This window comes from Coregonus lavaretus (genome assembly GCF_964263955.1).
Source record: "Coregonus lavaretus genome assembly, contig: HAP1_SCAFFOLD_1226, whole genome shotgun sequence".
In the NCBI taxonomy this organism is placed as follows: Eukaryota; Metazoa; Chordata; class Actinopteri; order Salmoniformes; family Salmonidae; genus Coregonus; species Coregonus lavaretus.
Window position 1 is genome coordinate 55314 of NW_028161385.1, and position 22213 is coordinate 77526.

Sequence of the window (22213 nt, forward strand, 5' to 3'; positions counted from 1 at the left end):
GAAACTCCCCAAATACAGGTGTGCCAAGCTTGTAGCATCATACCCAAGAAGACCAGAGGCTGTAATCGCTGCCAAAGGTGCTTCAACAAAGTACTGAGCAAAGGGTCTGAATACTTACAGTGGGGAAAAAAAGTATTTAGTCAGCCACCAATTGTGCAAGTTCTCCCACTTAAAAAGATGAGAGGCCTGTAATTTTCATCATAGGTACACGTCAACTATGACAGACAAATTGAGAATTTTTTTTCCAGAAAATCACATTGTAGGATTTTTAATTAATTAATTTGAAAATTATGGTGGAAAATAAGTATTTGGTCACCTACAAACAAGCAAGATTTCTGGCTCTCACAGACCTGTAACTTCTTCTTTAAGAGGCTCCTCTGTCCTCCACTCGTTACCTGTATTAATGGCACCTGTTTGAACTTGTTATCAGTATAAAAGACACCTGTCCACAACCTCGAACAGTCACACTCCAAACTCCACTATGGCCAAGACCAAAGAGCTGTCAAAGGACACCAGAAACAAAATTGTAGACTGCACCAGGCTGGGAAGACTGAATCTGCAATAGGTAAGCAGCTTGGTTTGAATAAATCAACTGTGGGAGCAATTATTAGGAAATGGAAGACATACAAGACCACTGATAATCTCCCTCGATCTGGGGCTCCACGCAAGATCTCACCCTGTGGGGTCAAAATGATCACAAGAACGGTGAGCAAAAATCTTAGAACCACATGGGGGGACCTAGTGAATGACCTGCAGAGAACTGGGACCAAAGTAACAAAGCCTACCATCAGTAACACACTACGCCGCCAGGGACTCAAATCCTGCAGTGCCAGACGTGTCCCCCTGCTTAAGCCAGTACATGTCCAGGCCCGTCTGAAGTTTGCTAGAGTGCATTTGGATGATCCAGAAGAGGATTGGGAGAATGTCATATGGTCAGATGAAACCAAAATATAACTTTTTGGTAAAAACTCAACTCGTCGTGTTTGGAGGACAAAGAATGCTGAGTTGCATCCAAAGAACACCATACCTACTGTGAAGCATGGGGGTGGAAACATCATGCTTTGGGGCTGTTTTTCTGCAAAGGGACCAGGACGACTGATCTGTGTAAAGGAAAGAATGGGGCCATGTATCGTGAGATTTTGAGTGAAAACCTCCTTCCATCAGCAAGGGCATTGAAGATGAAACGTGGCTGGGTCTTTCAGCATGACAATGATCCCAAACACACCGCCCGGGCAACGAAGGAGTGGCTTCGTAAGAAGCATTTCAAGGTCCTGGAGTGGCCTAGCCAGTCTCCAGATCTCAACCCATAGAAAATCTTTGGAGGGAGTTGAAAGTCCGTGTTGCCCAGCGACAGCCCCAAAACATCACTGCTCTAGAGGAGATCTGCATGGAGGAATGGGCCAAAATACCAGCAACAGTGTGTGAAAACCTTGTGAAGACTTACAGAAAACGTTTGACCTGTGTCATTGCCAACAAAGGGTATATAACAAGTATTGAGAAACTTTTGTTATTGACCAAATACTTATTTTCCACCATAATTTGCAAATCAATTCATTAAAAATCCTACAATGTGATTTTCTGGATTTTTTTTTCTCATTTTGTCTGTCATAGTTGACGTGTACCTATGATGAAAATTACAGGCCTCTCTCATCTTTTTAAGTGGGAGAACTTGCACAATTGGTGGCTGACTAAATACTTTTTTCCCCCACTGTATGTAAATGTAATATTTCTAAAAAACTGTTTTTGCTTTGTCATTATGGGGTATTATGTGTAGATTTAATCAATTTAAAACTCAATTTTAGAATAAGGTTGTAACGTAACAAACTGTGGAAAAGGTCAAGGGATCTGAATACTTTCCGAACATATTTGGCATGATTTGCAGGGAAAATGACAAGGAAATAGCCTATTTGGACATTTCAGAGGATGCTTACGACCAATTTTAGTTTATGATTTAATTATGCTAGGTGCATTGCTACACCCCGAGTTCTGAATCACAATGTTCTGTGCTGTGATCATCAGACTCTCTTGTCAGGTTGCAAGTCAAAGAAAAACTTGCAACTGCAAGGCCCTGATTTAGCTAGATTAGTAAAATGCACGCTCAGCATTATAGTTCTACCCAATGAGAATGTAATTTATACTGCACAAACTAATCATAACAGATTGGGATTATCTGGCACATTTTCTTAGCTCACACACACCCATTATTCACAATATAGACTGTGTTAGAATCTGTGTCAGACCAGGTACTTTACTAAAACCTTATCTAATGATGTGTGCATTATTCATAGATAGCCTAACACTGTCTTTGTACAGTTTCCCTTCCTCGTGGAAAAAACCCGCACCGATCCCCTGGCTTTTCAGACAAATTAGCCTAGCGCAGGGGTGTGAATATTTACAAGGGTCTTGCTCTGAGCAACATCATAAATGAAAGCCTTGGATAAAGTGAGCCAAATGGATTTCTTTGAACTCGATATGACTTGCGCTAGAGTTAGCCGTGGATCTGGGTTCAAAGTGGGCCGTGGTGGTTTCTCTCTCCCAGATGTAGGCTATGCATCACTGACTGGATTTCAGACCTGTTTTATGTCCCATTCTGGGATCACTGCACGCCTGGCTTTCACTCATGACAGGCCTTCGCCACACTGTATCTAGGAAATCTTCTGCTGTTGCTTCCCAATCATATCTGCATTCACGTAACGCGGCAGGCAGCTCTTGAAAGTTCTCTGTGCTGTTTGCCTTTGGTAATTAGACTGTGCCAAGACAACATGGGCGTCTACGAAAGCAGAGAGGGGTTTGACTAACCCAGCCTCCCACTCTTCACAGCACACAGGGTGAAGCGACGAGTTGATTACTGTCACACAAAGAGACGTTTAGAGAATACAGTCTCGCAAAAAGGTCTTTATGCATCTTCCTCTATTCGAAATTATTCTCTAGTAACGGTAGCTGAAGCTGTGTACATTTCTGTGTCTTCAATTAAACACTATAGTTCAGTGTAGGTAGAATGATGACCACAAATCCTGATAATTTCTACCCATATTATTATCATAATAATTAGTGTTAGTCGTAGTAGTACTGAAGTAGTATAGCAGTTAGTTGTACAGCAGTAGTGTGTAGCAGTGGTAGCAGTGGAGGTGGTGGAATTATCCCTGACCTCATTCACATACAATAGCCTACAATAGCCTTCGTATGCAGATTGACAGAATGATTCACTCCTTGTATCGCCAAGGTGTTCAGCTGTAATTCTATGGGCTGGAGCAGTAGGTAGGTAGGCAGGCGCCTCTTGCCCTGTTGTTAGCCAGCGCTAATGTTGGAGGCTGCAAACATACCTCTCAGCTTTACTCCACAGCATGGAACATGGATGACCTTTCTACCTGCAACCCACTGGTTGTGTTCCAAATGGCACACTATTTCCTATAGAGTGCAGTACTTTTGACCACAGCCCTATGAGGCCTCATCAAAAGTAGTGCACAATATAGGGAATAGGGTGCCATTTGGGGTGCAGCCACTGAGTCACTAAAACAAAAGATGAAGAACCCCAAGGCTAAGAACCCCTCGTAGCTTAGCGGAGGATTGAGTGTATATTTCCCCCCCCCCCCCCCAATCACGTTACATAGCAGCCATACAGTAACACTATAGGTCAAGGTGTTAGCTAGCTAGGCTGCTAAAGGTAGCTTGACAAGGTGTTAGCTAGCTAGGCTGCTAAAGGTAGATTGACAGGTGTTAGCTAGCTAGACTGCTACAGTTAGATTGACAAGGTGCTAGCTAGCTAGGCTGCTACAGGTAGATTGACAAGGTGTTAGCTAGCTAGGCTGCTACAGGTACATTTACAAGGTGTTAGCTAGTTAGGCTGCTACAGGTTGATTGACAAGGTGTTAGCTTGCTAGGCTGCTACAGGTAGATTGACAAGGTGTTAACTAGCTAGGCTGCTACAGGTATATCGGAAAGCAGCTTTGAAATATTGTAACAGTCAAGGTGTTAGCAGCTAGGTTATTACAGGTAGATTGACAACGGTGCTGTACTGTGTGTTTGTGATGTATATTCTGGAGCCTTCTGTTGCAATATTATACTGTATGCTGCCAAATACTGTTATGATTGATGTGATTAGACAGAGAGACACTGAGTCATTCCTTACCTGACACAGCTGACTCCTGCCCACAATGTTAGGCTTGTTTCTCTTCACTCCATCTCTGCAAACAGAAGACAAGACAGCCACGTGAGTGGCAATGAGTAAGGAAGAGAAAGAAAGGGAACTTGTAAGAATGAGAGAGAGAGAGAGAGAGAGAGAGAGAGAGAGAGAGAGAGAGAGAGAGAGAGAGAGAGAGAGAGAGAGAGAGAGAGAGAGAGAGAGAGAGAGAGAGAGAGAGAGAGAGAGAGAGAGAGAGAGAGAGAGATATTTGATGAGAGGGAGTGAGAGAGAGAGATATTTGATGAGAGGGAGTGAGAGAAATAGTATAACGAGAGAGGAGGAAAGAGTCATAGGACAGAGAGTGCAAGAAACACAGGGAAGATACGAGACATTTGTATACTCTGCAGAATAAATGCACTTAGAAGTTGCACGTTGCCTTATCTATAATAACAATAGTGTTTATATTTTACGACTACAGCGATATTGTGCAAAGGCAACTGAAGTAGAGAGGAGATTCAGCAACTCTTTGAGGACAATAGAAGTAAATAAAAAAGCTATTTTTTTTATTACAAGTAAAACCTGATATTGTGAACAGCCCTTCTACCTCCATTGTGCAGTCATAACAATGAACAAGGTTGCCAGATTCCATGATGTTGGAATCTCAAAGAAAATATAGATCTGTCTGCATTCATCCAAACTGCATACAATTCAAGCCAAATTCATGTTGATATGGTAGAAGCGGAGAGCCAACATCTGATCAGTATTCTGCAGCCATGTTGCTGTACTAACCATAAACACTTCTGGAGGGTTGAGAATCTATTGATGTATGAGCAGTTCTCATTCAGACCCACTTACTGCATAAAAGGTCAAATTAAATTCTCTCGTATCAAATTGAGTTTCCCCTTTCTCTGTTGATTAATGTGTTGCTATGGCTGACAGTGCTGATGCAAAATGAAGGACTAAAAAACATATATTACTATCAGGTTCTCATTTCTGTTGTGAATTATATTAAATTGAAGGAAAATTCATGTATTTAAATAACCATAAATGGTCTAATTAATTGATTAGCATAATGCATCGGATTACTTTTTTTTTAATGAGGAAAAAAACGGAGTAAATGGAATCAAACACTTGCCTGTATGACAGCATCTGGATGTGCACACAATAGTTTGATAAAGATTTTCAGATAAACCTATATATAAATGCAAAGAAACGTTTTTGTAATTACTGCTAAACTCTATTTTGCTCATAAAGGTTAAAACCCTGTGTAGTGTTTCTAAATGGGAAAGTAATTGAGAGTAAAGTCATTTTAGAATACAAAGTGCACTTTGGTGTTCTGGAAACATAAAAAATAAATGTTGTTTTTCCACAACATGCCTTGTAATCCATTCTGAACCACTTCCTAGGCGAAGCCATTTCTAGTGCAAGCCAAGAACCTGCCATCTACCTATTAGCCTCTCTGTCAATCATAGAACCATACTGCCTAGGTAAGTAAAGAGTAGAGCCAATTGAAAATAGAAAGGGAGAGAGAAAGAGGGAGATAGAGACAGACAGAGAGTGAAAGAAAGAGAGACAGAGAGACACAGACAGAGAGAGAGAGACTGTTGCCCCACCTTACTGCAGCCCTGTCACCGCCCCTGCCTGATAACTGGCAGACAACAATGCATTCTGGGTATTAGAGAGGAACTCCTCTCTTCACAATGGACTCTAAGTGGCAGGAGGGAGTCTGTCTGTCTGTCTGTCTGTCTGTCTGTCTGTCTGTCTGTCTCAGCCCCAGCATGTGCACTGTCACCTCTGCCTCCTGAGAATCACAGCTGATAATGTCTTATACACACATGCCCGTCACCCAGGGGCCATAGCAGTCAGAGTACACACAAGACAGAAATCTACAGGGCTGACTCACTGTAAGAGGGACACAAGCATGCACAAAGATGCACATATGGGCACACACACATACGCATGTGCACACACGCACGCACACAAACAAACACAGGAACTGCTTAAACAGGTGGCCTGCCGATGATCTTTCATCACTTTATGAAAAACCCTTTATAATAATGATAAATTAAACCGTTTTAAATCTATTTCACCAGGCATAGGCAATTTAGTCGGGATTCTGTGGGTGATTCCGCATTCGGGGAGGTCTTTCTCACATTTACTCTAATGCATTTATCGCAGTTAGAAAACATGCCGTTGTTCACAGTTCACTCCATTCATCTGAAGCTGTAATCATTTAGCCATTTGAAATGCATTATGCAACTCTTTCTGTGGGCTCATCAGCATAACATGAATTATTGCCATCATTAAGGAGGGCAAAGCAGAAACACAGTATCACTTAATTATTCACCAATGAAAGAATGAAGGTAAATTATAGCACTTTTATTTTAGCTGACAAAAATGATTAGTCACTTACTGGATCTCTTTCCTTCAGGAAAATAAGACAGCACTAACAGTATAACACTTATTTGGGATCAGTTGTAAAATAAGTTGTGATGCCAGACTCTTTTAACTGGTAAGTTTGTTATTATGTGGCAAGATGTTCAGTGTAGACATTACATTAAAGGCACACTAAGCTTTAATAATCCTTTAAACAGCTCCCAACAACACAGGGCCGCCGGAAAACTTGTGGCGAGCAGACATTTTCCCTTTTCAATCAGGTGGAGCACCACTTCTTATTTAGCTTAATACAAAAATATTGAAGCAAAGGCGTTAAAAGAGGGACAAAGTACTGTTTTTTAGACTGATTTGCCTCATGATTTGTCAACTCGCAATTTATCTGTGCTTCACATCGGAGTGCTGCAGGTTCTGTGCGTGCCTTGACCAATTGGATTCACAGAAATCACGGGCTGCGTGGGCCGGGCACAACGCACCCTCAAGTGCGCTTTCCACTTTCCTCCGGTGATAACACATCACGCCGACAGACACATGCAAAAACTCTTTACATAAATGTTGCAGGAGTAGGCTACTAACAACAGCAGCTGCATACAGCCTATGTGCCCCATCCATCTGGCCAGGGTAAACAAAGTGTTCATGTTATGTATTTATAGTCCATTTATCTGTGTTAGGAGGAAATGTGTATGTGATCAAATTTTCAAACTTGGGCTGGCTTGGCTGCCTAGACCTTTTCCATCCAAAATTATTAACTGGAATTAATCCATCAACATAATAGTGATGACATACTGTAGACTGTCAGTACTTTTTTTATTAGGCATACAGTTGCATTGGCCTACACGATGCAAACATGCATAAAGCATGTTCTATTGAGTTCTATTGTCCAATCACAGTTGCTGTCTCTGTGTCTGTAGAGGAAATCCCTGTTAGTCTAGTTTTAAAATATAATTCATATAAATATAATTGTTTTAAACAATGTGACCTGATGTGTCCCATTATACCCCATATAAAACCTTTTCACAACTGATTTAATCACTGTCATACTCTATAGGGTCTGGAGGAAAAAACATTTCATTTACATTTAGTGAGAGCGACTTACAGTTTGTGAGTGCATATATCTTTTTTTTTTCATACTGGCCCCCCGTGGGAATTGAACCCACAACCCTGGCGTTGCAAGCGCCATGCTCTACCAACTGAGTTACACAGGACTACATCCCACCACTCTGTGACCTGTGGTGCCACTTCTGCAACAACATCTTAGCTACCAGAGAACATTAGCATTTTGACAATGTTAAATCACTGTCAAATATATCAGCACTTTTCCCACAGTAGCTATGGTGATTATATCTAAAATACCTGATTTATCTTTGCATGACCTGAGAGCATACAGGGAGGTTCATGGATCAATTAGCCATTCCGGGTTTTAATTAGCTGTAATATGTTTCCGCTTTCCCACTTAACAAAATAGTGTTTCTCTACCGTCCCTGAATCAATCAATTCATTTAAACACTGTTAAAGCATCTGTGGTCTAACCATCCTCTTCCGTTGTCATGGCGAATTACGTCAATCGTAGCCTATTATGTTAACAAAACATGTATTATTATGAACCATATCAAATCAAGTACTGCCAATCACGTCTATCCATCTTAATGACTATGGTAACAGCAGGATAATAGTGCCAGTGATTCATAACTATATATATCCTTGTCCGTCGAAAATGAACCAATAAAAGTCATGGACGGCTCTGGTATAGATGAGTTATGACTTCCTGTTGATGGAAAAATAACAACGTTGTATCAGATAGTGTGGCGTCACATGTAGATTAATGATACTCCCCTCCATCCTCCCCTTCAACCCCCCCTCATCATTCCCCCCTCGAACGCCATTGTAAGAACACGCCTTGGCGACCGAAGGCCATTAGAAGCATCAGTCAAACCCGCCGTCTTCCCTTTAAACTTTTCCATTGACACTCCTGCTCTCTGCGATCCTAATTACAGTGGAGAAGTGTGCGACTGAAGGGCGCGTTTGGAATTCAAAGCGTCAGCGGCTCGGCTGCTTGGAAATGGATAGCGAGCGTCTGATCCAAAGAGGACCACAGGCGGGAAACGGGACAATTAACCTTCAGAAAACGTTCCTTAAGGGGGACCTGTCATATGTCTTTAGCGACGGGGAAGTGCCCGAAGACTGATGACATTAAACAACTGTGTGAGCGTCATGGAAGTGTAGGCGCTGAGATGTTCTCTAAGCGGTTCCATGAGATGAATGGCCACACGGGCTGTGTGGAGAAAGTGGAATCGAATCCAGGCTCTGTCGTAGCTGGCCGCGACCGGGAGATCCATGGGGCGGCGCACAATTGGCCCAGGGTAGGGGAGGGAATGGCCGGCAGGGATGTAGAGCATGGCGTTTGCAACGCCAGGGTTGTGGGTTCGATTCCCACGGGGGGCCAGTATGAAAAATAAAAAAATAATGTTTGCACTCACTAACTTGCAAATTACTCCCTCGTTCTTTGGCTGTCCCCATAGGAGAAACCTTTTGGGTTCCATGTAGAACCCTCTATGGAAAGGGTTCTACATTGTACCCAAAAGTGTTCTATCTGGAACCAAAAGGGTTCTACCTGCAACCAAAAAGGGTTCTTCAAAAGGTTCTCCTATTGGGACAGACGAAGAACCATTTTAGGTTCTAGATGGCACCTTTTTTCTACGACTGTAGAGATGTTGTTAAATACAAACAATATTGAGGCTACACAGTGACATGAAGATTGGCTTACTAATTAATTCAGATCACAAACAGAACTCTCCTCCTGTGTGTTATGACTGGATAAAAGTGCATCAAAGTTGTAGCTTTGAAATAAATCGGAGGAAATAGCAACCCTGAAGTCAATGTGTTTTCAAAGTGGATATAATCAAAGGATGACAACAATGGGCACTGTATTGTAGGTACTGTACCACAAACTGTAGCCAACATGAACCTACCGGCTCAAAACAATGTCAGCCCAACAACCTTTGTCAACGTCACGCCAAAGACCATAATACCATTCTTGTAATGCTGGTGAAATAATGTTTGTTGAGCTTTGTCTACTCAACAAAGCTCTCAATACGTTGAGCAGACAAAGCTTCCATACGCAACTCCATCTCTAGCAGTATTGCAATTCCTAGTGAAACACTACCTGTAACCTTGAGAAATGATATTCAGTCTGCCCTGATAGGCTCACGTCTTGATATAAATGTATACAGAAAGGAAGTGTTCCAATCAAGGTTGTTCTTCCCACTTGTCCCTCTTTAAGCTCTTCTCAGCGTTAAGTCAGATGTCCTTCAAGCTCAGATGCAACAGATATGTAACGCCAAGGTAGTGGGTTCGATCCCCGGGACCACCCATACACAAAAATGTATGCACGCATGACTGTAAGTCGCTTTGGATAAAAGCGTCTGCTAAATGGCATATTATTATTATTATTTATATTGTGCACAGCAGTGGAAAACACAGGACTGATTGCAGTGGAAGAACATCCCTCCCTCTCTCTCTCTCTCTCTCTCTCTCCCTCTCTGAGCAGTGATGTACCATCGATTCACACTTGAGACACTGGATATAGTGGTTTGTTCTATCGGAAAATACTACGGAGGATGTTGTGAATATACCTCATCATGAAACTCAAAAGGTTTACCAATTGGACCATTATTTCTGGGACTTTGTGGATGTTTCCTCTTGAGAATCTGATGCTTAGTAAACCAGAGAGTCTTCAACACTTCCATCACTGCCTCAGCCGCCTAAGGACTACACTGGAAGTCGACGTTCCTTTCCTCTCCTCTTCTCCCATCATCTCCCCTTCCTTTCCTCTCCTCCACTCTCCTCTCCTTCATCCCAGTATGACAAAAGAGCATCTGCGCTCCACATTAAAATAGGTCAGGCTGGCCTAGATTCCCTCAGTAACCTTCTGGTTCATTATCATCATGTGTAATGAGGGAAGTCGCTCTCGAGGCATCGTTAAACATAGAAGTGTGTCACCAGGGCCACCAGGCCACTTCGTCTCCCCACCGGCAGGTTACTGTCCGCGGGAAATAGCCAGAGGCTGGGCGTAAGGCGGAAAAGCGGGAAAATGGTCAGTCACTCACATGGCCAGTCGGTCTTGAGGAATGAATCTTCTCAGTCAACTGTATGATAAGCAGTGATTCATTTTAATAGCTTCGGCTAATGTCGGTGCAAACATCTTAATAATGATGATGATAAATAATATGATTATGGTAACGATTAAAATGAAAAATGAAGAGAAATGGTTTTAGCTAGCTAAATAAGAAGGCTTCGTCCATCCTGATTTCTCTCCTTCCAGGGCTATGTCTACAGAGTCTCGCCCCTCACTGTCTATTGGCATTGCAGCGCATCACAGCCGAAGAAGAGACAACCTTCCCTTGATGTTATTTCCTTTGATCTTCCTGAAGCATCCCAACACCCCGCCCTCTTTCTACGTCTCTCTCCCCTCCTCCCCTCTTACTCTTTCTCTCTACCTCTTCTCTTCTTACCCTCTCTCTCTGTCTCTCTCTCTGCCTCTCCCCTTCTATCAATTCAATTCAATTCAAATGGCTTTATTGGCATGGGAAACCAAGTGAGCCTATCATGTCTGTCTGCTCCTCTCCTCACCGCTCGCCCCTCATCCCGCCATGGACACCATCGCTGACCGTCCGTATACCCAGGCTCCCTTCATCCTCTCCCCAGACCTAACGCCTTACACGTCGCATGCCCAGTCCCCAGAGAGTGCTCTTCTCACTAATCGGAGATGGCTATTCCCTCTGTCAAAGTGGAGCCATTAGTCGATGGTGAGGGGACGTTCCTTCCTCAGTACAGCCAATTGTCTCAATTACAATACGGTGCTGCAATTGCGAGAGCGAGTGTGTGAGAGACTGGTATGAAGGAAGGGGATGACTTCCTCGGCTGAAGAGACATTGTGGAATTCCAGCGTATTAAGGAGACAAAGCTCCAACTTAGTGTTTGTATGGGGTTCTTCATACGTTGTGTACAAGACACCCAAAATGGTGGCTTGATCTGTTAGGTTCAGATTGTGAAGAAGGATGGAGAATCATTCCTCTCTGTCGGTGCTATGTTGTTTGTTCTGACTGATGTGTTTTGATGTGAGATCAATGCCTCCTCACAGCAGGCCATTTCAATCAACGTTCAGTCTTTTCTTTTCTTCGGCTCGACTGGCTCATTTACTGTTTATATGTCTGATGAGACTGACACTTCTCATTACCTTGATGTTCTCCTGCTCCCCGTAGCAAACCTCTCAAAGCCCTTTTCATTCTCTTCACTTCTCTATTGGACCCACATCCCAGTCTCCTGCTTCTCTATTGGACCCACATCCCAGTCTCCTGCTTCTCTATTGGACCCACATTCCAGTCTCCTGCTTCTCTATTGGACCCACATTCCAGTCTCCTGGTACTCTATTGGACCCACATCCCAGTCTCCTGCTTCTCTATTGGACCCACATTCCAGTCTCCTGGTTCTCTATTGGACCCACATCCCAGTCTCCTGCTTCTCTATTGGGAAAATATCTCAGTCCCCTGCTTCTCTATTGGACAAACAACCCTCTGCATCCCTGTGATTGGATATTACATAATTATGATAAACATTAATTATATGAGTCTGAGTAACAGCAGAGTGTGAGCTGAACTGTGAGAGTTGATTGGATTGAACAGACATCATCACTGCAGGCTGCTATAGACGTTAATGGAGAGAGAGGGTTAAGTTCTCGCCTTATCAAAGCCAGCAGAACAGTAGCGGGCTGATGAGAAAATTGCATGTTGCAGTAATGGAGTCTTGCTATGAAAACACGCTTTCAGACCTTGATCAATAAATTGTGTTATGCGGTGGTACGAGTCACCTTAACCTGGTTAAATATGTAAATGAATGCACCTTTTGAGAATTAAATGCATAAATTGGTTTTAATAACCTAAATTGAGGGATTGTTTTCGTATTTTGTATGATTAATTGTCTGTGTGGAACAATGCCTTTGTGGTAACAATATTGTGACTAGGCAAAAACACACATTTGAATGAATTATGATTTCTTATTAAGGGAAATATTATGCAGCAACATATTGTAAACAAAATGAATAGAAACATACTTTTTATTCATTATGTAATGAATGTTTCCAGGTAAGTTTAGAAATACTTCAACCATGGCGTAACCTTTGCCGTGACTGTCTACAATTATCTTTACCTATAATTTCCAAAAGCCCAAATCCTTTTTTAAGACACCGAAATGGTTGGATGACAAATACTGTCACCTGAGGCAGGAATAATGGTTACCAAGGGAACCTCCGAATGGAGAGGAGGTCAGAGTAAGCCAAAGTCATCTCTCTTCCCTTCCCCAGAGCCATTAGAGACCTGCACAAGGCTTTCCTCTCAACGGTGCATTACAGCTGGCACTGTAACTTACAAACTCACACAGGGTTAAATTGTTTCTCCTCTGACTGAGCATTTTAATTAAAAGCAATGACCTACTAATCAGGAAAGACTTTTGGTTTAATCTTTTAACCAAAGCTAAGTGTATACACAGCGCACGCTAAACCCTAGGGGAATAAATACTTCCTCTCCCTAAAACTCTAAAACACAACCTAAGGAGAGGAGAATGAGAGACAGATAGAGAGAACGGGAGGAGGAGAGAGGGAGAAAGAGAGAGCTTGGATAACGGAATGTGCGTGGGTTGCTTGGTTACTTTCTATAGAAAACAGTTGAATTCACGCCTCAGCTTTCTCTGGCACAGCACGCCAGCGCTTAAAGGTGAACGGAGCCAGAGCAAGATGAAAAGGAAAGGTATGATCGGTCTTAAAGGTACAGTCATAACAACCTGCCTTGTGCCTCCTACCTAGACAACATCCCAGGTCTGTTACCAGCACACATACAGGAAGTGTTTCACACGGTAGCAACAGCTACAGACACCAGGGAGTGAAGGTTACACTGCAAGGCGTGAGCTACGCATTCCTGGTAGCCCACAGAGTCACTATCCAAATGATGAGACAGAATGTGGTAGGCAGGAAGCAGCTCTCTAGGTGAATTAAGTGTCACCCTTAGTCACCTGCTCGCTTCAGGATGCTGCCATGAACTGTCACCGTCACAGAATCACAGACCTCCGTCGTGCCAAGGAGAGAGAGAGATAGATAGCTGGAGAGAGAGAGCGAGAGAGCGAGAGAAAGAGAGAGCAGACCGACTCATTCTTGAGCACCTCTCTTTTGTGACTCTTTCTGTAATTCATGACTACCGCCTCCACGCCACACCTGTTATGACAATATCCTGTAGATGAGATTTTAAAAAGCCCATTGAGGTAGTTTCGGTTCCGTCTCTCTGTCCTCTTTGAAATGTGCCGCTCAGATGGCAATCAGACACGCGCAACAACCTAGCCAAAGTGGAGGTGATTAAGTAAAGCAGCCGCTGCCGGGAGTCGCAGCACTGTGGGGAGGCATTGACGTACAGACAGAACCCCGACAATTTCACGTTGATTCTCTCACAATGTGATTATGAAAGGTGATAGAAGAGGTTCAATGTAGTGGGTCAATATAATTATTCGAGCTTTTAACCCTTTTGAGTGAGAGCTGAAAGGATACAATGGAAGCAACTAGGCACCTAGGGACTACAGCGAGGCAGTCCGCCTTCCCTCCGGTTGTCACAGACCAAAACAAACGAGACAGAGAGAGGTCTTCAGTGAAAGCTCTGTTGTTGCTTAGGAGCTCTCTGAAACCACCAGACAAAAGAGAAAAAACGCCCCGAGCTCGATCCGAACGGCAGGCATTATGTGGGAACAAAAAATGAATGCACTTGCGCTTTCGACATACAAGATGGAGTATTACTCATTCTAATTAGACACACTCTTTATTTTCTTCCCTCTCTAGATACAAACCGCACACACACTATAAAAGACGAGTCTTTGAACGAGAGTGTGAATGGAAGCTATACCCTCCAGACTGATATGGTAATTAGGATTATTTTCTAAACACACCAGTCAATAACTAGTGTAGTCGTATTCTCCTACCTTTCGGCCCATTAAACCAACTGAGGTTGATGCTTTATTAAATGTCAATTATGACACATGAACTGGATGAATACAAAGTATCTGCCCCCCCACACAGATGTAAAGAATCGTCCTCACACGGGGCACCCTTACACACACATGCACCCACGTAGTCAAATGAGATGAGCTTTCTCTCTCTATCTGTCTCTAGCTAAGAAAGAAAAATACGATATTTCTGCACATGAATAAAGCAATGACATAGTTGTCAAATTCATAATGGTGTTTACACACACAAGGAACAACTGTTGGTTATTGTAGACAAGTCACCATAATTGCTCATCTTTTCACGAGGAGCCTGACACCCGTTTATCTATATTATCATTACTGACTAGCGGTTATTATTCTCAGCCTCCTTGTTAGCGCGGCAGAATGGCAACGGCACTCGTTTGTTTTCCCATGATTCCTTTCTTCACGGCACAATTGGCTGAATCATATTTCTGCAGGAAATTGCACAGTGGCGGTTGGCAGGTGGTGATCTGAAAAACCCCAGAATGTGTGCGTGAGAATGTAGATAGGGAGAGTGCATCGGCTTGTGACTCACTGAGCACGGCATACACATCAGCTCTGACACAGACGCACCAGATGGACAGAAGCAAAACAGAGGTAGGGCAAAAAAAGACGCTGAAAAAACAACAGCTGTCAAGCCACAAAGCTGGCAAAACAAAGACGTTATTATTCCAATCCAGCCTCCTAAAATATCTATAGTCCCAACCTCTAATTAAGCCCAGGTAAACTGGCTATGTTTGATTGGTGTTGGATTATCTGTCAATCTCATCGGAATCATGGAGGGATTAGCGAAAAAAAACCTGTCAACAGCTAACAACATGTTAAAATGTCAGCCGGCTACCAAGCAGTTTTTCTCCGTTGGCTGCCATAGCCAGAGAGAAACATTTACATGTGTTCATGAAGCTGATTGGTGAGGAGGGGATAGAGGATGAGTGGTGCACAGATGGAACACAAGCACACAAACAGTGCAAACATGCACACATGCATAAACATGCAAACACACAAGCCCGCACATGGACAAGCACGCCCACACACTTCCATCCATCCACCCACCCACCCACCAATCCGTACCCATACCTCATTCTGATTCACGTAGCATACAATGAGTGTGGAGGGGGGGGGGGGGGGGGGGGGTCTCTGTCCACCGTTCTCTCCTCCTCTCCAGGCAACTCTGCTGGATGTGGGTTACATATTTTCTATGGGATTAAGGACTGGAGACTGGCTAGGCCACTCCAGGACCTTAATGTGCTTCTTCTTGAGCCACTCCTTTGTTGCCTTGGCCGTGTGTTTTGGGTCATTGTCATGCTGGAATACCCATCCACGACCCATTTTCAATGCCCTGGCTGAGGGAAGGAGGTTCTCACCCAAGATTTGACGGTACATGGCCCCGTCCATCGTCCCTTTGATGCGGTGAAGTTGTCCTGTCCCCTTAGCAGAAAAACACCCCCAAAGCATAATGTTTCCACCTCCATGTTTGACGGTGGGGATGGTGTTCTTGTGGTCATAGGCAGCATTCCTCCTCCTCCAAACACGGCGAGTTGAGTTGATGCCAAAGAGCTCCATTTTGGTCTCATCTGACCACAACACTTTCACCCAGTTCTCCTCTGAATCATTCAGATGTTCATTGGCAAACTTCAGACAGCCCTGTATATGTGCTTTCTTGAGCAGGGGGACCTTGCGGGCACTGCAGGATTTCAGTCCTTCACAGCGTAGTGTGTTACCAATAGTTTTCTTGGTGACTATGGTCCCAGCTGCCTTGAGATCATTGACAAGATCCTCCCGTGTAGTTCTGGGCTGATTCCTCACCGTTCTCATGATCATTGCAACTCCACGAGGTGAGATCTTGCATGGAGCCCCAGGCCGAGGGAGATTGACAGTTATTTTGTGTTTCTTCCATTTGCGAATAATCGCTCCAACTGTTCTCACCAAGCTGCTTGGCGATTGGCTTGTAGCCCATTCCAGCCTTGTGTAGGTCTACAATCTTGTCCCTGACATCCTTGGAGAGCTCTTTGGTCTTGGCCATGGTGGAGAGTTTGGAATCTGATTGATTGATTGCTTCTGTGGACAGGTGTCTTTTATACAGGTAACAAGCTGAGATTAGGAGCCCTCCCTTTAAGAGTGTGCTCCTAATCTCAGCTCGTTACCTGTATAAAAGACACCTGGGAGCCAGAAATCTTTCTGATTGAGAGGGGGTCAAATACTTATTTCCCCAAAATAAAAAATTTGACATGCGTTTTTCTGGATTTTTTTGTTGTTATTCTGTCTCTCACTGTTCAAATAAACCTACCATTAAAATTATAGACTGATAATTTCTTTGTCAGTGGGCAAACGAACAAAATCAGCAGGGGATCAAATACTTTTTTCCCCTCACTGTAGGGCTGTATCACAACCGGTCGTGATTGGGAGTCCCATAGGGCGGCGCACAATTGGCCCAGCGTCGTCCGGGTTTGGCCGGGGTAGGCCGTCATTGTAAATAATAATTTGTTCTTAACTGACTTGCCTAGTTAAATAAAGGTTAAATAAATAAAAAATAGGGAATAGGTTGCAAATTGTTTGTTGCCCGTAATCCTTGTTGGTTTCTGTATATAGCGCACACCAAATATTTCTAGCCAGGCCTAATGGAGAGAAGGTTGTTTCATTCATATTACAAATAAAAAGGAAAGAGAACAGATGAAAACGGCCTGGAGAAATCTGAAAAAAATGGTTTGGTTAAATTAAACTGATAGGGACTTATTTATTCTGGAGTATAAGGACACTGATTAGGAACATCAGCCACATGTCTAGATGCTTCTAAGCAGAAGAGGCTTCACAACCCAATTGGTATTCATTTATGCAGAAATGGGGCGGCTGTGGAAAAGAACCAGTCCAGTATACAGAATATTTTTTTATAGTCTTTCTGTCCATTTATGACTCTCTCCTCTCTCTCAATACATCTTTGCTGTTTCAGTACACATTTGTGAAAAACAATATATTGTTATAAAACGTGTTGTTTGGATCCTGGATGCTGATTGGTTGATAGCAGGGAATTATTAACGACAATCCCTGGGTAATGCCTGTTAACAGTTCCATTTGAATTATCAATGCGCATCCACTGTACCACAGCCCAGCCAAGCAATTCATAAACTTCATCTCCCCTGGAAAAAAGCATCTAGACATTTCCCCATGCTTCTAGCCTAGCAACTGAATTGTTTTTTTTCTTCTAAAACAGACGTTTTCAAAGTTAGAAACAGTGGGTCTCCCTTCAGAGAACATCAAGAACCCAATGAGCGTGAAATTATAGTTGCTATGAAATTGTTAGAGAACAACTTTAAACTTTTGAACACTGTCCTGATTTAAAGCATCTCCAGCTCCCACATTTGAGCTTAGCCTTAATCATGCTTCGCATAATTTAATGAACTTGCACTTTAAAAAATCTAAGTGCTTTAAGAACGTCCAGGTAATTATTATTAAATTGAAAAAATACACTGAACAAAAATATAAGCGCAATATGCAACAATTTCAAAGATTTTACTGAGTTACAGTTCATATAAGGAAATCAGTCAATTGAAATAAAATAATTAGGCCCTAATCTATGGATTTCACATAACTGGGAATACAGATATGCATCTGTTGGTCACAGATACCTTAAAAAAAGGTAGGGGCGTGGATGACAAAACCACTCAGTGTATGGTGTGGCCACTATTTGCCTCATGCAGCGCGACACATCTCCTTCACATAGAGTTAATCAGGCTGACATGTCTAGTGAGTATGCAGGCCATGGAAGAACTGGGATATTTTCAGCTTCCAGGAATTGTGTACAGATCCTTGCGACATGGGGCCGTGCATAATCTTGCTGAAACATGAGGTGATGGCGGCGGATGAATGGCACGACAATGGGCCTCAGGATCTCATCACGGTTTCTCTGTGCATTCAAACTGCCATCGATAAAATGCAGTTGTGTTCGTTGTCTGTAGCTTATGCCTGCCCATACCATAACACCACTGCCACCATGGGGCATTCTGTTCACAACGTTGACATCAGCAAACCGCACGACCGAACAACGCCATACACGCTGCCCGGTACAGTTGAACGACAGTGCTGTTCTGAACGACCAGTTGAAGAACAGTGTGATTATGGTGGCCTAGAGGGGGATTGTGTATGGTGTGTGCTGCACGAGTTTTGCTACTTCAAATGGTCACACCCATATGGATCAGGTCACACCTTGCCACACATTTACATTTACATTTTTGTCATTTAGCAGACGCTCTTATCCAGAGTGCATACATTTTTCATACTTTTTTCATACTGTTCATGTGAATGTGTCTGAATGAACATGAGGCTGCATAACAGAGTGCATGTTCTGCACTATGTGTGCATTGTTAGATGTGGGTGTGATGAAATGAAGCATCCTGAGGATGTGGTCACTATCAATAGTCAGCATTAGCATTAGCCACAATATGTACAATACAATGTTAGCTAGAGATTTAAATCTCGAGCTGCTGCTGCTCGCTATGGAGGCTCTGGCTCACGTTCTTGCACTCCACCATATACATTTGTGTGATAGCTGTTTCCAAGCATCCTTTGCCCCTCCCCAACTTTTTCAGATGGTCCTTGATGTACAGGCGGAACTTCCTGGTGGCGAAGCAGGACACCACAGGGTCCAGGAGGCAGTTGAGCCCCATCAGCATCAAGGTGACCTGGTGGGCGTCGTTAAGCCACTGCCTGGTCCGCTGGTCCCAGTCCATGCTGCCCCAGCCCTCCTTGATCTCCAGTACAGCCAGAGTCCAGGGACCCTGGACCACATGGTGGGGGAGGAAGCACACCACAAATACCACGGCACACATCATCTACAGGGCCTGGCCCTTCACCCCCCAGGGCATGTATGAATTAGAGCCCCGAGTCTGGATAGGTGACTGGGCGAGCAGGGCCCGGGCGATGAGCAGGTTACAGACTACTACTATGTAGAAGACCAAGACGAAGCACACCACGATGATGAGGTGGATTGTGGCCACGCTCCGCTTTTCGTCGTCAGTGTTGTGGTGGTAGCCCTTGAAGCAGCGCGACACGTTGCGCTCATCCACCTGGATGTCCGTCTTCAAGACGTACGGCACCCACCAAACGGGAGCAAACATACCTCAAAGTCAGTGGAGGCTCCTCAGAGGAGGAAGGGGAGGACCATCCGCCTTAGTGAATTTCTTATTTTTATTTAAAACATGTAAAAAGTTCTCCTTTTTAGATAAAATCACGTCACCAAATCATTGATTAAAACACTATTTTGCAAAGAAAGTCTACAGTAGCCTCAACAGCATTCTGTAGGGTAGCACCATAGTGTAGCCGGAGGACAGCTAACTTCCGTCCTCCTCTGGGTACATTGACTTCAATACAAAACCTAGGAGGCTCATGGTTCTCACTCCCTTCCATAGTCTTAAACAGTAATTATGACAACTTCCGGAGGACGTCCTCCAACCTATCAGAGCTCGTGCAGCATGAACTGAGATGTTGTCCGCCCAATCAAAGTATCAGAGAATTAATCTAGTACTGAAAGTATAAGCTACAGCTAGCTAGCACTGCAATGCATAAAATGTGGTGAGTAGTTGACTCAAAGAGAGAGAAAGACAGTAGTTGAACAGTTTAACAAATTACTTTCTTCCAAAATGAAGGAGAGCGAGAGAGATTTCGTTATTTTTTTTCACTTTCAGTTTCACTTACTTACAGTTGATGTCGGAAGTTTACATACACTTAGGTTGGAGTCATTAAAACTCGTTTTTCAACCACTCCACAAATTTCTTGTTAACAAACTACTGTTTTGGCAAGTCGATTAGGACATCTACTATGTGCATGACACAAGTAATTTTTCCAACAATTGTTTACAGACAGATTATTTCACTTATAATTCACTGTATTACAATTCCAGCGGGTCAGAAGTTTACATACAGTAAGTTGACTGTGCCTTTAAACAGCTTGGAAAATTCCAGAAAATGATGTCATGGCTTTAGAAGCTTCTGATAGGCTAATTGACATCATATGAGTCAGTTGGAGGTGTACCTGTGGATGTACTTCAAGGCCTACCTTCAAACTCAGTGCCTCTTTGCTTGTGTAACCGGTGTGAAATGGCTAGCTAGTTAGCGATGCGCGCTAGTAGCATTTCAATCGGTGACGTCACTCGCTCGGAGACATTGAAGTAGTTGTTTCCCTTGCTCTGCAAGGGCTGCGGCTTTTGTGGAGCGACAGTTAACGGTGCTTCGAGGGTGACTGTTGTCGATGTGTGCAGAGGGTCCCTGGTTCAAGCCCAGGTAGGGGCGAGGAGATTGACGGAAGCACCACTGTTACAATTGACATCATGGGAACATCAAATGAAATAAGCCAAGACCTCAGAAAAAAAATTGTAGACCTCCACAAGTCTGGTTCATCCTTGGGAGCAATTTCCAAACACCTGAAGGTACTATGTTCATCTGTACAAACAATAGTACGCAAGTATAAACACCATGGGACCACGCAGCCGTCATACCGCTCAGGAAGGAGACGCGTTCTGTCTCCTAGAGATTAACGTACTATGGTGCGAAAAGTGCAAATCAATCCCAGAACAACAGTAAACGACCTTGTGAAGATGCTGGAGGAAACAGGTACAAAAGTATCTATATCCACAGAAAAATAAGTCCTATATCGACATAACCTGAAAGGCCACTCAGCAAGGAAGAAACCACTGCTCCAAAACCGCCATAAAAAGGCCAGACTACGGTTTGCAACTGCACATGGCGACAAAGATAGTACTTTTTGGAGAAATGTCCTCTGGTCTGATGAAACAAAAATAGAACTGTTTGGCCATAATGACCATCGTTATGTTTGGAGGAAAAAGGTGGCTGCTTGCAAGCCGAAGAACACCATCCCAAACGTGAAGCACGAGGGTGGCAGCATCATGCTGTGGGGGTGCTTTGCTGCTGGAGGGACTGGTGCACTTTACAAAATAGATGGCATCATGAGGAAGGAAATTTTGGTGGATATATTGAAGCAACATCTCAAGACATCAGTCAGGAAGTTAAAAGCTTGGTCGCAAATGGGTCTTCCAAAGGGACAATGACCCCAAGCATACTTCCAAAGTTGTGGCAAAATGGCTTAAGGACAACAAAGTCAAGGTACTGGAGTGGCCATCACAAAGCCCTGACCTCAATCCTATAGAAAATTAGTGGGCAGAACTGAAAAGGCGTGTGAGAGCAAGGAGGCCGACAAACCTGACTCAATTACACCATCTCTGTCAGGAGGAATCGGCCAAAATTCACCCAACTTATTATGGGAAGCTTGTGGAAGGCTACCCGAAACGTTTGACCCAAGTTAAACAATTTAAAGGCAATGCTACCAAATACTAATTGAGTGTATGTAAACGTCTGACCCACTGGGAATATGATGAAAGAAATAAAAGCTTAAATAAATCATTCTCTCTACTATTATTCTGACATTTCACATTCTTAAAATAAAGTGGTGATCCTAACTGACCTAAGGCAGGGAATTTTTACTATGATTAAATGTCAGGAATTGTGAAAAACTGAGTTTAAATGTATTTGGCTAAGGTGTATGTAAACTTCAGACTTCAACTGTAGTTAGCAAATGCAGCTAGCTAGTTTAGTCTACTGAAACACCCTGCTCAAACAGTGGGATGTTATG

The 22213-nt window shown here is 43.4% G+C and overlaps 1 pseudogene across 1 annotated transcript; it reads right to left on the reverse strand.

The window, feature by feature from the left end:
- Positions 1–19038: 19038 nt before the first annotated feature.
- On the reverse strand, positions 19039–19686 carry LOC311120745 (platelet-activating factor receptor-like; annotated as a pseudogene). Its single transcript has one exon. The product of its transcript is annotated as a platelet-activating factor receptor-like (transcript).
- Between the last annotated feature and the right edge of the window lie 2527 nt (positions 19687–22213).